We start from the raw sequence: 17218 nt of genomic DNA, 5'->3' as shown, positions 1-17218 counted from the left end.
TCCCCCCTCAGCCTTCTCTGCTCCAAGGAAAACAACCCCAGCCTGTCCAGTCTTTCTTCATAGCTGAAGCGCTCCAGCCCAGGTATCGCCTCATCACTTTTATTTTCAGTGTCACTAAGAATTAAAACACAGAATCTCATTTTGTCTCTTATGGCCTTTTCTACCTGCACTCTCAACTTTGAAGACCTCTTTATCTGTACCTCTAAAACACTCTGTTCCTACTCTCTGTTGAGAATCTTACTAATAATTTATTAATCACAATAATACAACCCTAACCCCGGTGGTCCTGCCTCCCCTGAATTAGTTGGAGTGACAGATACGGGAGAAAATAAATGATGTCTGCCAGGCACGGCCTGAAGAATAGCATCCGACCATAAGTGAAAAAAACATACAAAATTATGTCTCATCACTCCTTTTAAAAGCTAGAAATGGCTTCAGAAGTTGGAGATTTAAAAAACGTAATGTGTTATAATCAGCTGTAGCTACTATGACCGGAAAGCCCTGCAGCGGGTAGTCAAAACTGCCCAACGCATTACCGGCACCCAGCTACCGACCATAGAACACATATACCAGAAACGCTGTTTACGGAGGTCACGGACCATCATCAAAGACCCTACCCACCCCAGCCACAGTCTGTTCGCCCTCCTGCCATCTGGGAGACGCTACAGATGCATTCGCACCCGTACGACCAGATTTAGGAACAGCTTCTTTCCCAGGGCTGTCATCCTACTGAACTCCACAAATAAACTCTAAAGCCTGCACATCTGCCAATGCACTTTATTATGGTTATGTTTATGTTAATGTATTACAAGCCAAATGAATGTTGAATGTTTAAATGTCTTAATCTAAATGTACACTCTCGGGAGCCGCAAGCCTACATTTCGTTGTACTGCACTTGTGCACTAACAATGACAATAAAGTTGATTATTATTATAGATACTGTGATTGACTTTGACGATTACATCCAATTACAGTACATAGAATCTACAACATACAGGCCATTCTGTCTAACTGATCACCCAAGCCTCCTCCACTCTAATTACCTCTTCCCACCCTGCTGCCATATCCCTCTATTCTCTTCCTCATGTATACATAAAGCCTCTCCTTTAATTTATCGATACTATTTGCTTCACCCACTCTGAGGCACCAAGTTCCACATTCTCAGCACTCTCTGTGTAAGAAATTCCTTTAAAATTATTTCTTTAATCTGTTAAAATCTTATATTTATGCTTCCTAGTTCTAGTCTCACCCACAAGTGGAAACAGTTTCTTTACATCCATCCCATTGAACCCCTTCATAATTTTGAAGATCTCCATCAGGTCTCCTCTTAATCTTCTCTTTTCCAAAAAACCCCAGCTTAATAACTTTGTATTTTGCATGTGTCTTCTGCTCACACTTTTCCAGACATTTTGAAAGCTTTCTTTAAAATCAGATTACATTAAATATTTGATCTTCTCTATCATTCCTTTAACTATAAATCCTGTTTGCAACCAAATATTTATTCAACTCCATTTCAGAGGCGTTAAATGCTTCAGCCTCAAGACCTTTTCATGGGAGTCTGTTCCACATACCTGCTATTCTGTATGGGGAGGGAAGCTTCTATTCTCTTGTCTTACTTGAGGCTTTTAGGTTTTTTTTAAGCTGTGTCCTCTAGTTTTTTTGACACTATAGCCTACTTACAATTACAACATCTATGGCTTCTGAGCATTTCAAAGTTATGATGTCTTCTCTGAATCATTTTTCCAGTGAAACCAGTTCAGCTCTATGAGCCTCTCCTTATTACTTAGAGCTGTAAAACCCAGAGTCATCCATGATACTCTTCTACAAACTATCTCCAAAACTGTACACATTACAAATATGCCATTCCTAATGAACTATGTAGTTAGAGAAACTACTTTTGACTTATATGTTATTGATTTGTTATTACTAATATCCACCCAGAAACCACCATATTCACTGCCTCTAGACTTTATGTAAAATTGCAGTACTCAGGTAACCAGTCGCGTTGTGTGTGCTCAGTATAGAAATTCTTGGGATTTATTGCAGAATGTTGTGTCATTTCAAATCACTTCTCTTATTTATATCAAGTGCTCTCACAATATAACCTAGTATTTGATTCACTTTTTTGATAGCAACTTCACATTGACTGGAAACTTTAAATGATATATCTATTTCCTTCTCCACTTTTCCTAACTCCTGCTGGTTAATAATTCATTCACGGAAAGTATTGTACAAGTTTACAGCAGCAGGAGTAGCCACTTTCTTAATCCCTTGGCAAGTTTTTACCCTCCTGAATTACTTTCTAAAAGATTATTCTGCTCATTCTGAACCTTTTCAGGTAATGTTCTGAGTGACAAATTTGTTACGTGGTTTAAAACTGTCATCTTTTGGCATTGATCTTGGGTCATCCTGCTGGTTGGGATACAAAAATCTCCACCACTTGGATAGACATATCCAAACAACAATTATAAAACGTGCAAGTGAGAAGCATTGATTTGCCACCACCCGCCTAAAAGTCTGTGTAAACACTGTACGCTAGGGTGTTATCACTAACAGTTTCACTGTTTTTTAAGCTTGGAACTATGTGATCCCAACCACCAGAGTGACCTTGTCTAAGTTCAGCCAGAATTCAAAACCGTAGATATTTGGATTCTTGCGAGTAGTTACAAGGCTGTAATATAAATGTGGGGTTCCGGTCATATCACAAACCATGTGCATGAAACTTGTACAATTTAAAATTGTCACTTAAATCCTGAGATTAGATTATAATTTCTTACTCTTTCTTGGCTAGTCTTTATAATACTAGCAATGAAGGGCTACTGTTATGAAAGAGACTTGGGAAGTTAGGGCTTTTTTCACTCGAGCAGAGAAAGTTGGGGGGGGGGGTTGACCTCATACAGGTCTTTAAGATTATGAGAGGCTATGATGGTAATTGTCTCACAACTGGACTGAAGTGTCAGTTTAGAGTGTGTGCACAGGTCTCTGCTGTGGGGCTTTAACCCACAACCTTCTGACTCAAAGGCAGAGTGCTACCTCTCACACCTGGGGGAAAGGAGCAGAGTTTAACTGATTGAGTCAGCCACTACGGTGGGAAAGAAGCTGATTTGAACTCACTGCATCACCCAGTGCTGGGGGAAGGGAACATAGTTTAACCCCTGCTACACTATTGGAGTTGCCATCTTTTGGATGAGACATTAAACCAAGGCCCCATCTGCCCTCTTAGGTGTACATAAAAGATCCTATTGTAGGAGTCTACGTACTCCTAGCAAAAAATACTGAACTCGGAGAGGTTCAACAGAAAAGGTTTAATTCTTGAGACTGCATGTTGAACACAAAATGGCGTCAGAGCCTACACCAAGTCCAACTGCCTTTCATCAGTCCACAGCTTCGACTGCTCCTCCCCCGCTCTGGGCTTAACTATGTTGCAGATCGAGTTTCTTAAAGGTGTGATCCTTCTTAAAGGCATGACGCCTGATTTATAGTCTACGGACCGAAAAGCGGATTGTGTCCTTTCTGTGGTCGGTACGCCACACTATATTACTACAGTATAGAAGAGTAGGGTACTTCTCCTGGTGTCCTGGCCAATATTTATCCCTCAACCAACATCACTAAAAAACATATCTGGTCATTTGTCTCATTGCTGTTTGTGGGACCTTGCTGTGCGCAAACCGGCTGCCATGTTTCCCTACATTGTAACAGTGAGTACACTTCTAAAGTACTTAATTGGCTGTGAAGCACTTCGGGATGTTCTCAGATCATAGAATGTGCTTTATAAAGGCAAGTTTATTTTTCTTTCCATTGGTTAGTGAGATGGCAAAGAGAGAGCACAAATTTAAGAAAATCACAAAGAATTAAAGGAGAAATTAATTTTTTTGCATGTAGGAGGTTACAATATGGAACTCTGTCACAAATCATTGTTGAAGCAAAGTCCATAAATACGTTGAAAGGGAAATTAGAATGTCGTTGGAAAATTAGGAGTATTAACGGATATAGGAAGTGAGCAGATTAGGATGAGACTAAAATAAAAACAGAAAATGCTGGAACTACTCAGCGGGTCAGGCAGCATCTATGGAGAGAGAAACACAGTTAACGTTTCAGGTCAGTGATCTTTCATTAGAAACTGAAACGTTAACTCTGTTTCTCTCTCCACAGATGCTGCCTGACCTGCTGAGTATTTCCAGCATTTTCTGTTTTTATTTCAGATTTACACCATCCGCAGTATTTTGCTTTTGTATTAGGATAAGACTAGATGGGTAGTGCGGAGTATAATATTGGTGCAGGCTTAATTTTTTTTTAATTTGTTTATGGGATGGTGGTGTCGCTGGCAAGGCCAGCATTTATTGCCCATCCCTAATTGCCCTTGAGAAGGTGGTGGTGAACCGCTGCCTTGAAGCGCTGCTGTCCTTGTGGTGAATGTTCTCCCACAGTGCTGTTACGTAGGGAGTTCTAGGATTTTGACCCAGCGATGATGAAGGATCGACGATATGCTTCTAAGTCAGGATGGTGTGTGACTTGGAGGGGAGCTTGGAGGTGGTGGTGTTCCCATGTGCCTGCTGCCCTTGTCCTTTTAGGTGGAAGAGGTCGCAGGTTTGGGAGGTGCTGCCAAAGAAGCTTTGACGAGTTGCTGCAGTGCATCTTGTAGATGGTACACACTGCAGCCACGGTACGCCGCTGATGGAGGAAGTGAATGTTTAAGGTGGTAGATGGGGTGCCAATCAAGCAGGCTGCTTTGTCCTGGATGGTGTCGAGCTTCTTGAGTGTTGTTGGAGCTGCACTCATCCAGGCAAGTGGAAAGTATTCCATCATACTCCTTACTTGTGCCTTGTAGATGGTAGAAAGGCTTTGGGGAGTCAGGAAGTGAGACACTCGTTGCAGAATACCTAGCCTCTGACCTGCACTTGTTGCCACAGTATTTATGTGGCTGGTCCAGTTAAGTTTCTGGTCAATGGTGACCCCCCCCCAAGATGTTGATGGTGGTGGATTCAGCGATGGTAATGCCATTGAATGTCAAGGGGCAGTGGTTAGACTCTCGCTTGTTGGAGATAGTCATTGCCAGGCACTTCTGTGGCGCGAATGTTACCTGCCACTTATCAGCCCAAGCCTGAACGTCGTCCAGGCCTTGTTGCATGTGGGCATGGACTGCTTCATTATCTGAGGAGTTGTGAATGGCGCTGAACACTGTGCAGTTATCAGCAAACATCCCCATTTCTGACCTTATGTTGGAGGGAAGGTCATTGATGGAACAGCTGAAGATGGTTGGGCCTAGGACACTGCCCTGAGGAACTCCTGCAGCGATGTCCTGGGGCTGTGATGATTGACATTCAATCACCACAACCATCTTCCTTTGTGCTAGGCATGACTCCAGCCAGTGGAGAGTTTTCCCCCCGATTCCCATTGACTTCAGTTTTACTAGGACTCCTTCATGCCACACTTGGTAAAATGCAGCCTTGATGTCAAGGGCAGTCACTCTCACCTCACCGATGTGCCGAATGGCTTGTTTCTATGTTGAAATATTCTATGATTCTACACAGATGTTCCTGCTTGCTACGTGTTGTGATCAGTCCCTGTCTATAACATGCATTTAAATGTCATGATTTTAATAAAATGTGATTTCAGTAAATGTTGCAATTTAGAACAATCAAATTCATATTGAGGAACCCGGCTCCTATTCTCTTCTGCTAACCATCTCCTTAAACCCCTCTCCCCTCTCCTCCATGCTCACCTCCAACAACAAGTGTGAGGAGCTCATGGGCTGCTTTGTCTCTAAGATTGAGACCATTTGTTCAGCTGCCTCTGCCACTAATCTTCCTTCCCCTAGCCCAACAGGCCAAACTTCCTCTAAGGTTCCCCCCTGCCCTAGCCCTGAACTCACATCTTTCTCCAGTTTTTCTCTGATCTCCTCTCATGACCTCTTTCTGCTCCCTTGACCTTATTCCCACCAAACTGCTGACCACCCAACTTCCTTTTCTGGCTCCCATGTTAGCTGACATTGTTAACGGTTCTCGCTCCTCAGGTACTGTTCCCCTCTCCCTCAAATCTGCCGTCGTCACCCCTCTCCTCAAAAAAAACCAACACTTGACCCCCTCCATCCTTGCAAACTACCGCCCCATCTCCAACCTCCCTTTCCTCTCAAGTCCTTGAACGTGTTGTCACCTCCCAAATCTTTCCCGCAATTCTATGTTTGAATCCTTCCAATCAGGTTTCTGCCCCTGACACAGTACAGAAACGGCTCTCATCATAGTCACAAATGACATTCTTTGTGACTGTGACAAAAGTAAACTATCCCTCCTCATCCTTCTTGACTTGTCTGCAGCCTTTGACATAGTTGACCACTCCAACCTTCTCCAACACCTCTCCACCGTCGTCCAGCTGGGTGGGACTGCACTCGCCTGGTTCCATTCTTATCTATCTAATCATAGCCAGAGAATCACCTGCAACGGCTTCTCTTCCCGCTCCCGTTACCTCTAGTGTCCCCCAAGGATCTATCCTTGGCCCCCTCCTATTTCTCATCTACATGTTGCCCCTTGGTGACATCATCCGAAAACACAGCGTCAGTTTCCACATGTACGCTGATGACACCCAGCTCTACCTCACTACCACTTCTCTCAACCCCTCCATGATCTCTAACTTGTCAGACTGCTTCTCTGACATCCAGTTCTGGATGAGCAGACATTTTCTCCAGTTAAATATTGGGAAGACCGAAGCCATTGTTTTCGGTCCCTGCCACAAACTCCGTTCTCTAGCCACTGACTCTATCCTTCTCCCTAACATCTGTCAGAGGCTGAACCAGACTGTTCGCAACCTTGGTGTCATATTTGACCCTGAAATGAGCTTCCGACCACATATCCACGGCATAACTAAGACCGTCTATTTCCACCTCCATAACATCGCCCGTCTCCACCCTTGCCTCAGCTCATCCGCTGCTGAAACCCTCATCCATGCCTTTGTTACCTCTAAACTTGACTATTCCAATGCACTCCTGGCAGGCCTTCCACATTCTACCCAATGTAAACTTGAGGTCACCAAAACTCGACTGCCCATGTCCTAACTTGCACCAAGTCCTGTTCACCCATCACCCCTGTGCTCGCTGACCTACATTGGCTCCCGGTTAAGCAATGCCTCGATTTCAAAATTCTCATCCTTGTTTTCAAATTCCTCCATGGCCTCGTCCCTCCCTACCTCTGTAATCTCCTTCAGCCCCACAACCCCCCGAGATATCGGTGCTCCTCTATTCTGCCCTCTGAAGCATCCCTGATTATACTCGCTCAACCTTTGGTGGCTGTGCCTTCTGTTGCCTAGGCCCTAAGCTCTGGAATAAACCTCTCCACCTCGCTGCCTCTCTTTCCTCCTTTAAGACATTCCTTAAAACCTACCTCTTTGACCAAGCTTTTGGTCACCTGCCCTAATTTCTCCTTATGTGGCTCGGTGTCAAATTTTTTGTCTTTTAATACTCCTGTGAAGTGCCTTGGGACATTTTTACTACATTAAAGGCACTATATAAATACAGGTGGTTGTTGTTGTATAATTGACACACTTCTCACACCTCTATAGACAGCATGTAGTCATTTTGTCATTTGGCAAGTAAGTTATTGTATTGTTAAAGGCTTGTATAAAACTTCCCATGAGCCCTCATAAATATTAGCAGTGTACAGGTGTACCAGGACATCAAGAGAGTTGTACTTTCTGCAGGTCAGAAAAGTAAAGATTATCTAAGTTCAAGCAGTTTATAACCTTCATCTGAATCTTAAGATTAGTCGGTAAAAATTGTGATCGGCGCTGTCATCCCAAATTCTTTGTGCTATTTTAAAATTGGTGTTTACCTGTTTAAAATAAGCTGTTCATAAGTGTGAGGTGATACCTTTTGGTTAAATAAAAACAGTAATTATACTCTGAATAGAAGTAGGCTTGGTGCTGTGGAAGAGCAGAGGAATTTGGAGGTACAAGTTCACAGGACATTAAAGTCAGCACCTTGGGTCAATAAGCCCTAAAAAGTGAATGGAATTCTAAAGTTATAGAATATAAAAGCCAAGGGCTGATGATCAGCCTATATAAAACCTTAATAAGACCACTGTTCGAGTACTGTGTGCAGTATTGGGCTCCATATTATAGGGAAGGATATTGAAATTTTGGAGAGATACAACATAGTTTCATGAGGATGCTGCCTAGCCTGAAGAAATAAAACACTAAAGAAATACTTGAAAATTGGGGCAGATTATGGGATGATGTGATAGAAATGTTTAAAATTATGAAAGGATGGGGCAGGGTAGGTAGAAGTGGATTGTTTCCAGTTGTTGAGGGGTAATGAATAAAGGACCAGATACAATATTAAATGCATGAGATTTAGAACAGAGAGCAAGAGAAACTTCTGTCCACAGTGAGTTGTGAGGTTGTGGAATTCACTTCCAGAGTTAGTGGTTGAGGCAGAAACTGTGTCAACATTCCAGATTAGATTGGCTAGGTGGCTGAAGGAAAAGGGGATAAAGGAATATGGGAACAGGGCGGGTAAACATGATTAGGACTATTTGCTCATGTGGAGGGTAAATGCTGACATATACTAGTTGGGCCAAATGGGCTGTTTTCATATTGTTAACTTGTTTGTAAAAGCTGGTAAATGCCTGCAATAAAATAGCAGAGAGGGGAATTTTGTACGAGCACCTTAAGTGTTCAGAAAACAATGCCAATGGTCGTTTTAACTCTTCGCTTACTCTCTCTGATCACTCTTGGTTCTGTTGTGTTTATAATTATGTCATTTTAACTGAGAAATTACTCTCCACAATTGTCACTTTCCCCAGTACTGTTCCAGACTGCTATGAAGTTCCGTGATAATGTTTACAGTTCTAGATTAGAAGTGTTGACATTACGACTGCAGGCTAATCAAAAAATTCTCACTTGATCAGCATATAATGTGACAATATATAAATGTATCCCACACAGCTTTCCTGTCAGACATGTTATCCTGAAGTGATCTAAAATGATCCATTTGTGTAGTTTGGAAGCAATGTGACCAATACAATAGCTAAATGTGATAGTAACAAATAAGTATTGGCCACTAAAGAGCATTCTGAGTCCGCCCCCCACCGCACCCCCACTCAAAGTTCCACCATCACTGCCGAGGGGGTGGAATATTGCAGAAAACACCTGCTGCCACGTTTCTCCTGAGCAGCAATTTCAAAGCGCAAAATCCAGAAACATGAAATAACTGGAAGACCCAAGTTAGGGTACAAATAGCTCCATGATGGAAGGGCTGAGAGACACTACAGATTGTTACATTTTTGGATTTTTATGCTGGATATACTACTTGAGTTTCAATTCAATAACTACTCCAGTAAATGGAACTTGTGTCCCATATGAACCAGAGTGTGTCTTTTTGTGTCCAGTATCTAGATGAATGTAGCAAAATCCTGAGATTCAACAGAGTACCTTTGCCACTATATTCCGGCTGTCATGTGATCACCTCAACTTTGGTAGGCAGATATATTTATATTTTATTATACATATATATACATTTTATCTGACCAAGGCTCAGCCTATGAATCAACCGACAATTTATTTAACGTTAAACTAGTGAATGAAGAATGCTTGTACAAACAGTATAGTTACAGTAATTTACAAACTTACTATCCTTCTTGAAGCATCAAAACAACAAAGACCCTTCTCCTGTCGTACCTCTTAGGATAACATTGATATTTGAAACATTGGTCGCTTACATGACATAAAGCTACCACGTACTTAGGAACGGTGGCATAGTAGTTATGTTACTGGGCTAGTAATCCAGAGGCCTAAACTAATGATCCAGAAACAGGAGTTCAAATCCCACCACGGCAGCTGTGGAATTTAAATTCAGTTAATTAAGTAAATATGGAATAAAAAGCTAGTATCAATAATGGTGACCATGTAACTATCGGATGGTTAAAAACCCATCTGGTTCACTAATGTCCTTACCTGGTCTGGCCTATGTGACTCGAGACCCACAGCAATGTGGTTGACTCTTAACTGCCCTCTGAAATGGCATAAAGGCAATTAGTGATGGGCAATAAATGTTGGCCTAGCCAGCGACGCCCACATCCTGTGAACAAATTTTTTTAAATGTACTCCGATATAGCTCAGTTTCCCTGCTAGCATCAGACTGACTACCTGCTGGCATAGATAGGTCATTCAAAATCTTTTGAAGCTATACTGAAACAAGAGAATAGTGAACATTGAAAAACTGTATCCATCCTAACTATATTAGATCAATTGCCATTCGCAATCTTAAAACACAGACAATGCCATCGAGCGCACATGGGTCACCATTTTAACATAATCAAGCTGGTATTGTTAGATAGGTCCCCATCCAAGTACAATGACACACAGAACAAGGCCTACCTGAACTACATGTCTCTGCCTTGTCCTGAGGTGCAAATATTAGCCAGACTGTAATGTAAATTTTAGCCAACTTGCAGAAACAGCCAGCAGAAAATATTAATGCTGTGTCTATCATGACCGCCAAGAAAGAATCCAAAAAATAATTAACGAAGACAAAAATGTGTAGGTACCTCACTAAGAGATCTGAGTAAGGTACACAAGACTTAAATGTTTACATTTCATTTCAATTGGGACCCTTATACTCCATGGGGTAAAAATTTGTCTGGGCCTGTTTTAGTGTTCAGAATTGGCACTGTAGAATGTGCGCCCCAAACAGGAGGTCCGAGGCCTTCCCAAAATTGGACTTTTGGTCTCATTTCATTAATTTAGGCTTGGTCCTCTCTAACCTATCCACATGGGCCGAGTCTAATGCCTTCATTATTTTAAAGACCTCCATCAAATCTCCTCAAAGTCTACACTCTTGTGGAGTAAAAACCCCCAGCAGTCTTAGCATGGGAGCTGAGGACCCTTAAGCTACAATCTAGTGGTCCTCCTCTGAACCTTTGCCAGGGTCTCTAATATCAACCACCATGTGAAGGGACCAAAACTGGACATAGTATTTTAGATGAGACCCGACCAAGCTCCTACAAAACTCTAGTGCACGTTAATTTACTGTGAATTATTATTTCTTGATAAACAGGCAGTCGTTATGTCACAATCATTCATCCTTCAGTATGGGCATCATTGTACAATGACACAGAGTGGCAGGCTGTCAGAATCCACACAGAGAGAATTATTGTTAGAAAACAGATCCATACAAGAATAAAACATTCCCATGAACTTTGTATTATTAAAACAAAATAAAAAGTGATTTCAAGGCTCGGAGTTCAGAGAACAGCTAGAAAATATCGGAGCTTTATAGTCCATGATGATATCTGAACCTTTCAATCTTACTGCTTTAATCACTGCCAGATATCTGTTACCCTTTACTGTCTGTCTGATGCAACCAGAGGAGGTTTCCAACTGGAGTGGTTTGCGCCATTGCCCCAGAGAACTGCCTCTCCCTCAGGATAACACCCAGTTCTGTTAGGACATGGTGATTATAAAAAAAAACTCATTGGTACAGCTTCTAGCAGCCTCTGTAGGAAAGCCAGCAATAAGCAGGGTGGGGTCGTGGCAGTGATATTTCTTATATCTGTCTTATATTTCTGTGTTTATATCTTTGGTCCTGTTAATTTTCTAGTAGTTCTACTTTTGTTCATTTTGAAGGTCATCATTTTTCTGTTGATTATTAATCACTTTTTGAAGTAGCATGAGCCTAGGTCATGGTCTAACACAACATTCATTGATTTCACAATGACATTGGCCCAGATTTTGCTGTGCTAATAACAGTGAGGCTGTCAGCGCTCACCGTTATTACTGGGTAAAACTAACAGCAACTTGTGGCGTCCGCATAAGCGCAGTTAAACAGGGAAATCCGGAAGTTGCTGTCAGTGATACACTGCTCGACCACAGGGTGCACTGTTACATCTTTGTAGATGGAATCTGCACAGAGATCACTGATGGCATGTTACCCACAATTCTCACTCTAAAGACAAATGAAAAAGTTAGGCCTTGTACAATCAGTAGTAAGTGAATTTTTTTAAATGGTGTAGTAAGTGCTGAACAACCTCTCTGGCCCTGAAAAATTAATTTTACAAGTGTGAGACTCAGTCCCTCAGAAAAAAATTAATATTGCAGATTTTTTTCTAAATAAAAATAAAAATAATTATTTTCTGTTTTTCTCTTTTATGTCTTTCCCTTAATCCCATGTGTATGTCCCAATCTTTATTTTGCTTCCTGTACAATGATTTAAATGTAATTTATGCTTGGTTTGCTACTGTCACCGGGAGGTCGATTTAACAAGTTCGGTGTCCTGTGAGACGACATTAGTTGTGATCTAAGAGCTAAGATCATGTAATAGGGTGGGCCATGAGAAAACTGTCATCATCCACACCAACCATTCCTAAGGAGCAAGCGGGCTTCCGGAGCGGCTGTAACTGCTGCGATCAAGTGGTAGCTTTAACAATGCACATCGAAGCAGTCTTCCAGTGCCAGCGCAAGACCGCCGTAGCAGTTATGGATCTGTCAGTGGTGTATGGCACAGTATGGAAACATGGACTGCTTTTCAAGCTCGCCACCATTTTACCCTGCAGAACAACGATCCATCTTCTCAACTCCATGCTTAGCAACCGACGCTTCCGTGTGTACTCTGGCACCTAGAAGAGCAGGTATAGGGCATTGAACAACGGACTCCCACAGGGTTCTGTCCTGGCACCTATGTTATTCAACATTTACACCAGTGACCTGCCCGAAACAGAGTCCCGCAAGTTCGTATACACTGATGACATTGCCTTGGCCACGCAAAACATGAATCTGTCCATCACCGAAGAGACCCTGACCAGTGATTTACAGAGGATGGAGGCTTACTTCCGCCGATGACAACTTCGGCCAAACCCGCAAAAGACCATCACCTCGACATTCCACCTCAATACCCATCAAGCAAACCAAGCTTTGAAAGTCGTCTTCTGCGGCACAGAGGTAAACCATGCCAAAAAAAACTCCTATTTAAGAGTCGCGCTTGATCGTACCCTGTCATATAGACAACATCTCCAGAACCTTGGGAAGAAACTAAAGAGTAGGGTCAACTTGATCCAGAAACTCACCAGATCCACATGGGGAGCAGACGTTCAAACCCTCCATATAGCAGCACTCACCCTGGCGTACTCCGGCATGGCTATCAAATCCGCATGTCAAATCCGTTGATGTCTTGCTGAATTCTACTATGAGAATTATCACTGGTACGCTTTTATCGACACCAACACCTTGGCTGGCCGTGCATGCAAACATCGCACCACCACACCTGTGCGAATATGCCGTCTCCAGAGAACACAACCGCTACACCAGCAAAGACATGCCGATCCTGGCCGACTTGAACAACCTATCATTAACCCGTCTCAAATCTAGAAGGCCATTTTGGACCATCACCGAAGCCCTTCAGCGATCTCCCCTCAGCCTTGATGACCAATGGCGAAATGCCTGGAAGAACTGCGACATACGGAATGGATTCCTTAAGAACAACCTGAAGGATCAAACTTTCCTTACAAACAGTGGACAACCATCAATTGCCTCAGAACTGGTCATGGTAGATGCTGCCACCTTCTCCATAGATGGAAGATTAATGCGATGTGGAGCTCCTAATCAGACCCTGGAGCACATCATTGCGCACTGCCCTCAGAGGAAATTTGCAGGCAGCCTACAAGATATCCACGTGATTACACCGGAAGCTTTGGCCTGGATATCCAACTTAGATATTGACATTTGATTTGCTTTGCTACTACCATATGAAAGAAGAAGAAGAATGTAATTTATATTTTCTGTTTTTTACTTCCTGCTTTGCAGTCTGTGTGTCTCAGTGAGGATTCTTCAATCTGATTGGTTGAAGAGCCTCCCTGCTGCTTGTGCTGATCACAGATCCCCTGCAGAGAGTGCCAAATTCAAACAGATGCCGGGTGACTAGAAGTCTCTGCTGACCAGCCCGCTAAAAGTCTGTGGGTGAAAGCTATTCCTTAGCGCTCTCAGCAAAATCCAGGCCAAGATACCAATTTTTGGGGAAAAAAAGCTTCATCCGTCCTTTCGGCAGTATTTTCTAACTTCAGACAACTATCTAACTTTTTATAAATGCTATTGTGTGATCGTACACATTTCAGATTCCTCTAAGTTCAACTCCACCTCTTCCACTTTGAGGACAAGCAACTCTTTAGGTCTAGCAGTATTTATCATCTTCCCATCCTTTTCCTGTCCTTAATGCCAAATTCTCCTAAAACAAGAACTAGATTCACATAAACTCTACTTAGGGGAACTTCTCTGATAAAAGAAAACTTAATATTGTTACCATTTAACAACATAATCCTAAGAAATGGAGGAGCTCAAGCATCTTGAAGTGTTGTGTGCTTGCTAACTGGGGGCAACAGTAATATTTATGGATTTTTTCCCCTCCTTGCACTTGTAAGTAGTAACTCAGCACACAAACTACCCTTGCTTGTTGAGGCTGTTAGCTCCTGCAAGCAGCTGTTCCTTGCCCAACATTCATCACTGAACTTCTCCAAATGCCTCAGGTTAAACTGTGGTTTTCATTTATTCAGAATGTATTGTTGAGTTTCCAAACCCATTAATCTATCAATGCATCTCTAATGGCTCTTGAGCACCTAACCACTTTCAATCAAATGGGTTGTTTTTTTTTACTGGTTACATTGCTGCTGGAGAAAGCAGCTCTTTGTGGGTTCCATGGTTTGGGTTCACTGAGACCACATAAAGAAGGAACTTACAACATCCGTCATGAGAAAGATAAATCAAAATGTTTAGTTTGAGTTGAAGGTGAGGGGTGAGATTTTGTTTGTGTCAGTGTTACCATAGATGCTGTATGAACATTATAGTGCCAAAAAAAACAATTTTATTTGGCAACATGGTAGGCACTGACAAATTCATTTGAATGTATTTACGGTGTTGATTTTGTGCAGTGAATACACATGATCCAGTGAGTTAAAAAACTCCTTGTCTCAAACCAAATTTGTTGATAGATTGACAGCAATATTGTGGCTGGGCCAAGGATACACACAATGTATTGTTCAAGAAGTCTGAAACCCATCAGCGTCAAAAGAAGGAAAGATAACAGTTACAGATCTTGAAGCCCTTGAGCCACCTCGGGTATTTTTGTCATCATCGTTGATATCACAGAATCACAGAATCACAGAAACCCCACAGTGCAGATAGAGGCCATTTCGGCCCATCGAGCCTGCACCGACACATATCCCACCCGATCCCCGTAACCCCTACACCAACACATATCCCACCCTATCCCCCTAACACTAAGGGTCAATTTATCATAGCCAATCAACCTAACTCGCACATCTTTGGACTGTGGGAGGAAACCGGAGCACCCGGAGGAAACCCACGCAAACACGGGGAGAATGTGCAAACTCCACACAGACAGTCGCCCGAGGCCGGATTCGAACCCGGGTCCCTGGCGCTGTGAGGCAACAGTGCTAACCACTATGCCACCGTGCTGCGTATATGTATATGAGTTGCTTTGATTTGTTACCTGGATAGTTAGATGCACTCAGTGTTTAAAGGACCTCAATACTAGTATAATGAAAACCACATAAAACTGTAGTTATGTGATCTACTGGCCCTGCCTGAACAATTTTGTGTTAAAAACATTTTTCCCCAATTGCTCCATAGGTAGATGTATTGCATGTTGCAGTACTGGGTCATGGGTTCGATCCCTGGCCTGTGCGAAGTTAGCTGATTTCAGCTGGGGCAGAGGTGCCATTGTCTTCAACGTTGCTAGGCTGATTTGGCAGGCTTTTACTCCCGATAACCAGTGACTCTGTGGATGTGCAGTGAGATAAGATTGGACTTGGTTGTATGTCTCCACACAGTCAAGAAGCTCACTACCATTCACTATCTGGGCTCACACTTGAAGAATTGCCACTTGGATGAGGCACCAGAGAACTCCAGCATCCATCCTGTGTCTGCAGCAGAAGAGGCTAGAAAAAAAAGGAGAAAACATGGGTGAATTTTTTGTTTTACTTTTAGTAGTTATTTTGTTTGACCTGATTTCTCCCTCGCATTTGCCAAGGCTGCTATTTTGGAATTCAATTGTTGGCCTGTCCTAGTGTGCATTTAGTGAAGCTCTATACTACATGCTCTAGAAAGTTCCAGAAAAATTGAATCCTATAGCTGCAAAATGCCACGGGTCATTGCCCACTTAAAACTTTAGAGAGGCCTAGTTCGGCCCAAATGAAAGCATGCAGCTCCTCTCAAGTGAAAGTCTCACTTAGATTTTAATTTAGAGGATTTCCCCCCAGTATAACCAGTTGATTGTAGAAATATACCCTAGCATAAGTCACCACCTTCAGAAGAGAAGAGAGAAAATCATCTGGGGGTACTCCATCTTTTCGCTTGAGGAAGCTTGTGTTCAACAATAAGTGCTTCCCTGTGTTTTAGTTGTTAAGTTATTTGGAGTGTAGCTGCTCTAAGTAAACACCTAAAAGACTTGGATCCATCATTCATGGTAAAGTAACCCTTTGACAACATAAAACAACAGGTTAGAACAAAGTTCCTCTCTAGTGTGTTCAACCAGTATTCAAGACCTGTCTAGATGGATTATAGTCGGAGATATCCAGCCATGACCGTCACGAAGCACTGGGCTCCATTGAAAGTTACAAGTTTAAACCCCAGTACTGGAAATGCACAGCAATGTTTAAAAGAAAAAGATAGATAATATTTCAAGTGTAATCTTTCAATGTTAACCTGGCTTTCTCTTTTAGATGCTGATCGACTTGTTAATTTCTAGCATCTTCTGTTTTTATTTCAAATTGCCAGCACTCATGACTTAAATTTTTACACCTAATCCCAATTTTCACTGACATTTATGTGTTTGATTCCTGAAGAGCAGGGTTTTCAAACTATGGCCTGGGAGCCATTTCTGGTGCTTGAAACTTGGCCACCTGGCCTGTGAAGCCCAGTTCTATTTGTGCTTATATTTCATACTCGCTGTGGATTTGGAGGGTCGAGAAAGGCTGTTCATAGTGCTGTTGCTTCATTGGTGGATAAATCCAAAATCAGAACACCAAAAGCTGTATTAGCACGTTGACATATACACAAATTAATGGGAACTTGAATTTAAAAGTTATCTGTGGCCCAAAGAACTCTGTGGTATGCATTTAAGTGGCCCTCAAGGCTTGGGAACTCCTGCTATAGAGATTCTTTCTTTGAATGAAAGAGAATAAGCTGACTGATGGGGTGGTGCAGATCCCTTCTACATTGCTTG

General features: G+C 42.4%; 1 protein-coding gene across 4 annotated transcripts in view; it reads left to right on the top strand.

The window, feature by feature from the left end:
• Nucleotides 1-17218, top strand: part of sytl4 (synaptotagmin-like 4) — a 115488-nt gene that overhangs the window by 6764 nt on the left and 91506 nt on the right. Inside the window, exons 1-2 of one of the 4 annotated variants that reach the window (XM_085996299.1) lie at nucleotides 9378-9464; nucleotides 15625-15957. The exons of the other annotated variants lie outside the window; for them this stretch is intronic. The gene's annotated coding sequence lies outside the window, so the exon portion shown is untranslated. Of the gene's footprint in view, nucleotides 1-9377; nucleotides 9465-15624; nucleotides 15958-17218 lie in introns of those variants that run through there. 4 annotated transcript variants of the gene reach the window in all.

The sequence above is a fragment of the Somniosus microcephalus genome, chromosome 1 (genome assembly GCF_052327205.1).
Source record: "Somniosus microcephalus isolate GS21.2 chromosome 1, FLI_Smic_1.0, whole genome shotgun sequence".
In the NCBI taxonomy this organism is placed as follows: Eukaryota; Metazoa; Chordata; class Chondrichthyes; order Squaliformes; family Somniosidae; genus Somniosus; species Somniosus microcephalus.
This window is presented reverse-complemented; position numbering and strand designations above follow the sequence as displayed.